The following is a 10,087-nucleotide window of genomic DNA, read 5'->3' on the forward strand; positions in this document are numbered from 1 at the left end:
AACCATCTGTATACCCACACCACACAGAGACTAGGATTTATTTAAGTAACCTAACAATGCTGCGCAATAGTTACTCCATCCTAAACCTCCAAGCCTGCATAGCTTCCTCCCATTAGAATTTCCAATATTATACTTGCTTTTAGTCATAACGTAGGTCCTGTTCATCTTTCCTCCTGGTTCCAAGTCCTGTCCTGCCAATCTCTGCTCTCCTACTCCTCCAACTGGCTTCCTTCTCCTCCCCTCCAGACCTGGATGTCCCACCCTATTCTCTCCATTGCACAGCATTGGGGCTGGTTGTTTTATTGACAACAGAGAACAAATGGTGGCATGTTTATGCAAACTTGAGACAGGTGATGCTTAGAATAAGCATCACAATGCAATATCAAGGTTGAAACCAGATAATGGGAGAGAGAAATCAGCATTGAATGAACAAGGGTAAATTGTATACATTTTATAAGAACATTACAGAACCAGGGGTCAGACTGACCCAGGACAGGGCAGACACTGGCCAATAGGCCTGTCTAATGAAGGCACTTTCTCAGTTGAAGTTCCCTTTCCCCGATGCTTGTGTCAAGTTGACAAAAAAAAAATTGACCAATAAGAAGAAACAGAAAGATCCTTGACGCTCACTGTTAAACCAGTCTGTCCTAATTGACAAGCCCCCTGTCTGAAAGATGTTGGATGGTGTTTCTAAGGATGACAGCTGAAGTAGTCCTTCAGCCTCCATGTGCATGCAACTCTCCATGCACATGCTCACCCAGATATATGCAAACATGCATTAAAAAAGAAGATCTGAGGATAGAGAGAGATGACTCAGTAGTTAAGAGCACTTGCTGCTCTTCCAGAGTACCTGGGTTCGACTCTCTGCATCCACATAGCAGCTCACAAATATCTCTAACTCCAGTTCTAGGGAATCTGATACCCTCTCCTGGCCTCCTCAGGCAGTAGGCATGAACATGGTATTGTTGGTAACAAACAAAAGAAGCTTATTCTAAGCTCTACCGTTTTGTTTTCAGATTCCATTTAGTCATAGGGAAAAACTAAATTTAAGGTCCCTAGGGGAGCTGGTGACTTCCCAACACCTGAACAGTTTCTGTTGTAAGGAAATGTTATGCCCAGTTCGTGAGACCCCCCCACCCAAAAAAAAAAAAAAAACCCACCAGGAATCAACTCTGCTGCAAACACATGAGAGTTTATTCAATACAAGCTCAAGCCCAGGTCACAAAACTTCCTGTGGTGGGGAGTCTAGGAGAACAAGGTTTTTAAAGGGAAAAATCACAACCACAAGCAGGGAGTTACATGCCTTGGCGTTACATGATTGGGTAAGGGAAATTGACTTTTGAAATTGACTTTTGGTTTACTTTAGGTGCCATAAACGGTTCTGGCCTGGTCATCTGGGTGGGTTGCCAGGGGATGGTATCTCTTACGTGGTTCTGATCAGGAAAAGAATGCAGTAAGGCTGATTCCTCCCTGCAGGTGACTGGACATTTGTTCATGCTTGTGCTTTAAACTTTAATTCAATAACCCCTAAAAAATAAAACTAATTTTTAATTCTTTCATCTTTCAAAAACAGTTGTCTGAGTCCAGACATCTTAGGAACAAGTTGTAAGAAAAAAATTGTCTGAGTCCAGTCATCTCAGGGGCAACTTGTTTATTATTGTTGTTGTTGTTTATTATAATGTATTCACTTTGTATCCTGGCTGTAGCCCCATCCCTTATCTCTTCTCGGTTCCACCCTCCCTCTCACTTCTCTCCCTATGTCCCTCCCCTTGTCCACTAATAGGGGAAGTCCTCCTCCCCCACTGTCTGACCCTAACCTATCAGGTCTCATCAGGACTGTCTGGATCCCCTTTCTCTGTGGCCTAATTAGGCCACCTTGCCAGGAAAGAGGTGATCAAAGAGCAGACAATCGAGTTCATGCCAGAGACTGCCCTTGCTCCTCTTACTAGGGAGTCCCCATGGAGACTGAGCTGCCTGTGGACCACATCTGAGCAAAGAGGCCCTCTCCATGCATGGTCCTTCGTTGATTCATTAGTCTCTGCAGGCCCCCTGGGCCCAGATTTTTTTGGTTCTGTTGCTTTCCTTGTGGAATTCCTATCCCCTCCAGATCTTTCTATCTCCCCCTTCTTCTATAAGATTCCCTGCACTCTGCCCAAAGTTTGGCTATAAGTCTCAGCATCTGCTTCAATACCCTGCAGGGTAGAATCTTTCAGAGGCCCTCTGTGATAGACCCCTGTCCTGTTCCCTGTCTTCTCCCACTTCCGATGTCTATGCTGTTTGCCCTTCTGAATAAGGATTAAGCATCTTCCCTAGGGTCCTCATTGCTAGTCAGGGACAACTTGTAAGGAGACAACTGTCTGAGTCCAGCCATCTCAGGGACAACTTGGAAGGAGACAGCTCTTGGGGATAAAAGGTGTGTACCTGGACCAAAGGTTTTTTGTTGTTGTTGTTGTTGTTTATTTTACCTGATACTTGCTTTATACCAGGCTGGCCTTGAACTCAGATCTGCTTGCCTCTGACTCCTGGACTAAAGGCGTGTTTGTATTCCAGCCAGATCACACAGACCTAGAAAGTCTTAGGATGTGATCTATTGCTGGAATAGCCATGTTCTCAATAAAAATTTCTCTGAGATAGAATCAAGGTTTACTGTCTACAGTCAGGAAAAGAATGCTGAAATGAATTTACAAATAGATCTAAAAAACAACAAAAAAAAAATTTAAAAAGCCACCAGTCACTCCCCACAGGGTAGCATTCCAATAAAAAAGTTTTACATGCAGATAGGAACAATTTGAAGATAGATGTTAGTAATCTCTACCAAACTGGAAGGTATTCTGGTTACAAAGTCTATACTGCTCTATAGAATTTAGAACTACTCAGAGCTCCATCAGCCACTGAACACGTAGGTGGCAATCTCTTTGGCCTAGTTTATAGCCTTTCATAATTTTATTTCTGAAAGAGTTACATCTGCCAAGATTGTAAAACAAGCTAGCTTAGCTTGAGAAAAGGCTGACAGATGTATGCAAATGTTCTAAAAGTCCTGACACGCTTTACTAAGTTATCACAGCACAATAAACTGAAAAGCCAAAGAGCAAGGTAATTTATCAGCCCACCTTAGGGAAAACTTACAGATTGCCAGAGATATACATCATTGCCTTAGAATTAAAATCATTTCTATATTATGCTACCTAGGCCGCACATCAGCAAATAAATGCAGTAATAAAGCAGGTATTTAAGCCAAAAACTAAACAACAGAAAAAGTAAATATCTAAACTAAAATCTATGCCCCACCTGGTTTTACAAGGACTTTCTTCTCTAAAGTAGGAGCTGCTGTTTTTCTAGACCTGTCTTTCCACACAGAGGGGCTTTAACTGGACACACACAAACATTCCCACACACTCACACATGCCTCAGTCTCTGCCTGGAGTAAGAAATGGCCCTGCAGCAGAATACTCGGCTGCCCTTGGACTTCTGCTTAGAGATTCTCGTTACTCGCTTCAAGCTGAGGGAGTGGCTCAGCAGGCAGAACCCTTGCTTAGCCAGGGCCAAGGCGGGTTGGGTCCCTAGCAGTAAGACTACAAATAAATAAAAATCTGTTTCCTCTTCCTCAGAGTCTTCTTGTGGATTGCAAATGTCAAGGGGTCAGAATTTACACGGGCCCTCCACAGCTCACTTCCAGGTGTGCTGGTGAACTACCTTCCAATAACCCAATTCATAATAACCAAACATGGTGAAATTTGCATGGGCCAAGGCAGACTGTCCAGAGCATCTCTTCAATGCTCACATGATGCCAAATTGACAAAAACTTCTAATTGCCGCTTTTATAAACATGGTTTCGTTAGCATTATCTGATTGACCTCACTGGATAGTTGTCCTGTATCACTAAACTAAAATAGTTACATTTCATAGCCATTTTGTGATTAAAGATCTGGGTATCTAAGAGTGATGGGTATATTTTGCAAGGAGATGTAAGGTAAATGTGGAAATAAATATGGCGGGGGCAGCTGGCTCTCTGGGTCTTCTCCTTACGCCTTTTCAGAGCCACTTGCTTCTTTCTGCATAGTTTTCTGTAATCCAGCTCTATCCACTCCTACCTTCTGCCTTCCGGTTGGCTTCAGTAGCAGGAGAAATGACAGAAAGTCAAAGGAGCGCACACTTATGTGAAGGTCCCAGGCCCGTCAGATGTCCTCCAGCTATAGCTCCAGCTGGCTTTGAAGAAATTGTCCTGAGGGCTCTGCCTCTGAGTCCTTCAGAATGGTAACTGCTTCCTCCTATTGCTAGCTCTGTCCTCCATTAACCCGCACTGGTTTGATCTAACCTTTCAGTTGACTGCTTACTGGTCCATCATTCAGTTCCCTTTGGCCACCCTCTAAACTGTGCCATCTGCTTCCTGTCAAGACAGCTGCTTTGAGGTTTTTTTGTTTGTTTGTTTTTGTTTGTTTGTTTTTTCCCAAGCCAAGATTTCTTCAGTCATTAAATACAGTTTTAGGAATCTGGTTTTACATTTATAAACATAGAACTGCTTCTTCCAAAGTCATTAAAGTGTGTGTAGAACCTTCATAGTTAGTTAACCAAGCAAAGCCCTGATTTGGCCTTTCACTGTTTTTTGTTTTGTTTTGTTTTGGTTTGGTTTGGGTTGGTTTGGTTTGGGTTAGGTTGAGTGTTTTTGTTTTTAAAGACAGGGTTTCTCTGTGTAGTCCTGGCTGTCCTGGACTCACTTTGTAGACCAGGATGGCCACGAACTCATAGAGATCTGCCTGCTTCTGCCTCCCAAATGCCAGGATTAAAGGCGTGCCTCACCATTTGCACTTTTGATCTCTAAATAATAGCATCCCAGACTAATAACATAGAATTGACATAAACTACCCCTGGAGTTATCCTGTTATTCAACACTGCTCAAAAGTCCAGGTGCTAGAATTCCTTAGGACCAAGTGAAGTGTGCCGAGGTGAGGTGTGCCGAGGTGAAGTATGCTATGGTGAAGGGTGCAGAGATGAGGTGTTTCGAGGTGAGGTGTGCCGAGGTGAAGGGTGCCGAGGTGAAGGGTGCCGAGGTGAAGGGTGCCCGGGTGAAGTGTGCCCAGGTGAAGTGTGCTATGGTGAAGGGTGCCACCCTAAACCTCAGCAGAGTACAATTGTCCAGGACTCATTTTCATTTCAAGGTTGTACTGAGACATTCTTGTTTTTTTGAGGGACAATTTAAGAAATCACCCTGAACAATCTGAGTCCACATTTTCTGCAAATGATGTGGTTCAGTGGTTCTTGTATTTCATTGTTTAGACTTAGGATCATATTTAAGTGTCCACCATAGAAATAGACTTTCTCCCTCCTTTGTTGAGAATTCTTCATTCACCAGGCAGCATTCTAACTGCTGTGTCACTCTGCCCATGTGGAAAGAAATTACACTGACCTTTGAGTACTTACAGCAAGCTAATACACTCCAGTATCCTTGCTCTAAGCGGGAATGCGCTAGTCATGCCCTATGTGAGATTTGCCATGTGTTAGCAGTTCTTCTTACTATTCATGGCTAAATTAGAATTCTGGTCCTACTCCAGTGTTCTATGTATTTTAGTTCATGTAAGCCAGTTTCTCATAACCAAATCTTCCTAAGCACTGAAAAAGAAAAAAATTCTCTAGGTTTTGAAGTGGGAGGGGATTTCCTCTGCTTTCTGTAAGATGAGATCCACTTCTCCCAGCTGCACCTCTATTAGCACAGCCCTCTGTAAGTGTCAGGTCAGAGGCTCAGTCGCTGTGGAGATAAGTGACTGGAAGCTTTTGGATTACCCTGAGGACTACGGAGTAGACTCCTTCCTGTCCGTGCCTTTCCCTCTGCCACGCCATCTTTTAGAAGTGCTTCCCAAACTTCTCATGTTGTAAACTACTTTTGAATAATAGAATGTGGGACAACCAAACTCAATGAATTAAGCAACTGAAAAGAAGACTCATTCAAATATTATGTCATCACAGGGATATAGAATTCACAGACAATTAACTTACTATGCATATGAACCCTTTTATTGTTGTAGCTGTTTGAAAATTATTTTTCCCAAAAAGTAATTTCTTCCTTCTTTTTAAAAAATACTTATTTTTAAAAATTAAATATATTATATACATGTATACATATATATATATGTGTGTGTGTGTGTATATATATATAGATAGATACAAGTGTTTGCCCACATGTATGTACATTCACTAAATGTATGCTGTGTTTATAGCAGCCAAAGTGGGCATTAGATTCCTGGAACTGGAGTTACAAACAGCTGTTAGTCACCGTGTGAGTACAGAGAGACAACCCTGGTCCTCTCCAAAAGCAGCAAGTGCTCTTAACAGCTGAACCCCCTCCCAAGGACTCAAAAGTAAGTTCTTGTATACTCACAAGGCAAAGCTGGCCCGCAGGCCGGTGTACCAGAGTGTAGCTTCCTCCAAAGCTGGCCTGCTGCTATGTTCTCCCTTTATCTCTGGAGCAAACTGTACAACCTGCTTCACCTTGACATCACATGTGACGTACGTGACTGTTTGACTTTGGAGAATCCAAAGGAAGGACTGGGATGAAGCTCAGTTGGTAGAGCGATTACCCAGAATGTACAGAGCCCTGGGTTCAGTCCTCCACACCACAGAAGCTCGGTGTGGTCATGCGTGCCTGTAATCCCAACACGCAGGAGGTGGAGGCAGGAGGATCAGGAATACGATCGAGAGTTCAGTATTATCCTCAGGTACTTAGTGAGTTGAGGTCAGCCTGGAATATGAGATCTTGACCCCGCCCCAAAAAAATTTTAAATATACTATATCAGAATTCCAGTCAAAACTATCATCTTAACTAGTAAATGTAATCTACTTTGAGTTACTAGTGCAATTTAATTTTCTTTACTCTTCTTTGCTTTATTCAAATTTTGCTATACTATTGCCTGCATGACCTACTTAAATGAATTCTTTGTGAGAACAGTCTTCATAAAACAAAACACAGAAAGAAAATGCTTTCTTTAAGCATAAAGATATACATGGTATATACTCACTTATAAGTGGATATTAGACATACAATATAGGATAATCATACTAAAATCTGTACACTAAAAAAGCTAAGCAAGAAGGAGGACCCTGGGTAAGATGATCAATCCTCATTCAGAAAGGCAAATTGGAAGATGGAGAAAACAGGGAACAGGACAGGAGCCTATCACGGAGGGCCTCTGAAAGACTACCCAGCAGTATATCAAAGCAGATGCTGAGCCTCAGAGCCCAACTTTGGGCAGAGTTCAGGGAATCTTATGAAAGAAGGGGGAGATAGAAATATCTGGAGGGGACAGGAGCTCCACAAGGAGAGCAACAGAACAAAAAAATCTGGGTCCAGGGGTCTTTTCTGAGACTGATACTCCAAACAAGGACCATTCATAGAGATGACCTAGAACCCTGCTCAGATGTAGCTCAAGGCAGCTCAGTGTCCAAGTGGGTTCTTTAGTAATGGGAACAGGGACTGTCTTTGACATGAACTCAGTGGCTGGCTCTTTGTTCACCTCCCTCGAGTAGGGAGGGGGTAGGCAGCCTTACCAGGACACAGAGGAAGACAATGCAGCCAGTCCTGATGAGACCTGATAGGCTAGGGTTAGATGGAAGGGGAGGAGGTCCTCCCCTATCAGTGGACTGGGGAAGAGGCATGGGAGGAGAAAAGGAAGGGAGGGAGGGAATGAGGGAGTGGGCTACAGCTGGGATACAAAGTGAATAAATTGTAATAAATAAAAATAATAATGGAATTTTAAAAAGAAACAAAAAAAAAGGGAAAATGCTTTCTTTACTGTCTACTCTTTACTGCCCCCTGCAGGCAGAAGGGAAGAATAACTAGATAATTTCTTGCAACTATTCCTAGCCCTAGAATTCTCACCCAATGGGAAAGTTAAAAGTAATCGGTGATTTTTTTTTTTAAGACACTAACCATTAACAACTAAACACTGAATAATCACAGAAAGGGCTTCCTATTGTTACTTGTTGTGTAAAGACCCCTGGGAACCAGATCCTATTGGCAATAGTTGCCTCTTTCACTCACCCAGGAATGGACAATAAAGTCTTCACTTATCCCCCCATGGCTTGGGTCTCTATAACAATATTCCTTTCTATTTGTAAAGTTGGAGTCTGAGTGCCAGAATGCAGACTCAATCGTTGCAGTGACATACAGGTGCAGGCACAAGAACTTCAGCTTGTGAATGCTATGCCAACAAAGGACAACCAATGTGGGAGCCCCCGTAAGGCAGCCATCAGAGATAATGTGAGATTTCTTCATTTTCTTTTAACTAGAAATATGGGGGGGGGCTTCAAGATAACCAGCCAACAAGCAGCTTCAGTTTGTGTACAAAGGGCTACTGATTCTGCATGGGTTATTTTCTCCAGTCCTACTACTTGGTATGGACAGCGGCACTGTCAGTGATGTCATCTTCTAAAACAACAGACATGGCTATATTGTGCCAACTGAGCCCAAATCAATGACCTGAGTAATGCAATCAGAGGGCTGCTATTATTTCCCCGCTAAACCCTCCCCGTCTGTGGAAAATAAATGCTAATCCTATGCACACTCAAGGAATAGAGTTCGTGGGAAAGAAAACCAAGCCCTGTTTACTTTTATTTACATTCTAATAAGTGCTTAACGAAAATGGATCACAGGACTTAATGTCATTGTGCACATCAGAATATGTTGTAGGATTGTATACGTATCAAGTTCAGTAGCAGGTGAGCAATCATACCCTGGGACAAGAATATTCTTACCAAAGTTGTTTTCTAAAGAATTGCTCTTCTCCATTAGCCTGGTAGTGAGGGGTTTGTGAGTCAGTGGCTCTTGTGGGGAGCATCGTGAGCCCAAGTGGCATAACTGTCTTTAAGATATGTGTGTATGCAGTTGAGTTTATTGTGTATGATTTTAGGCAAATGTAAAATAATAAAATCAGGGTAGTCCAAGGACTTCCAAAACAACATAAAGTAATGTTTCCTGGATACCTCTCAAAGGCGGAAGGCAAGTCCCTATCGCTGAAGACACCATCCACTTAGGACTCGGGGCTCAGACTGTTGCAGCTGTATCTAACCTGAGAGGCTGCTTTCTGTGTCTAGCTCGTGTGCTACCAGACAACGCTATGCCGGCTGCCGAAGGAGGGAGGCAGTTAACAGGGCAGCCCAGCAGCCACCCCTATGAACTACAACAACGACCATCATGGCAAGATGGTCAATAAATCTGTGGCAACCAGCAGCTGTCCAACTCGACTTGAGCTGAAGAGGGAAAGCTTTTGTGGTGCTAGAACCCACTTACCAGGGGCAGTGCAGGCTCAAAAGAGAGTCTGCTACACACCGTAACTTCACTAGAGGGACATAATTCCTTACCACATTCTAAGTCTCATCCCTGTGCCCGCAGTGTAACTGTCACCACTCATCACAGAAGCTTCTCTTTGCAGCAAGAGGGAATCATCACAGACGACCACAACTGGACACAGTGCAGAGATCAAAAAGTTATGGGAAGGCCAGCCCCGATGGCTACATCTATATCACATCACATTTGCATTATAGATGTTCCTGTGTCTATGGCTCAAGGAACAGCTTAGAAGAGGAAGCAGAGAGTGTGAGAGTCAGAGCACCGGGAAGTCTGCTGTAGAGCAAGCTCTCATAGAATCTCTCATAGGCATAAATGAAGCCTGAACAAAAGCAACAGGCATCTGACCAGATTCTACCCCTAGAAAAAGAACAACACAGAGAGAGAATTAACCTCTTGTAGAATGAGCCCCCTAACTGTTCACCCAAAGGGATCATCTCTGAAACCATATACACACACACAACAAAAACAGACTCAGCAGGTTGGATTTATGTGTTTGTGCATACATAAACATGTAACCATGATAACTGGAGAAAAAAGAGGTTATTAAAGTAAGTGGGGGAATGGAAGAAGCAGGAGGGAAGCGACTTGAGAGGGGCTGGGGAGAAAAGTAATATAATTATATTTTAATTAAAATGTATAAAAATAAATGAAAATAAAATAATAAAGAATAATAAGAAAGAATTGTTCTCCAAAAGTGCATTCACATAGCTTATAAACACCCTTCTGCAACTACGGAATCAAAATGAT

This window comes from Psammomys obesus, unplaced genomic scaffold (assembly GCF_907164565.1).
Source record: "Psammomys obesus unplaced genomic scaffold, mPsaObe1.curated_primary_1811, whole genome shotgun sequence".
NCBI classification, from domain to species: domain Eukaryota; kingdom Metazoa; phylum Chordata; class Mammalia; order Rodentia; family Muridae; genus Psammomys; species Psammomys obesus.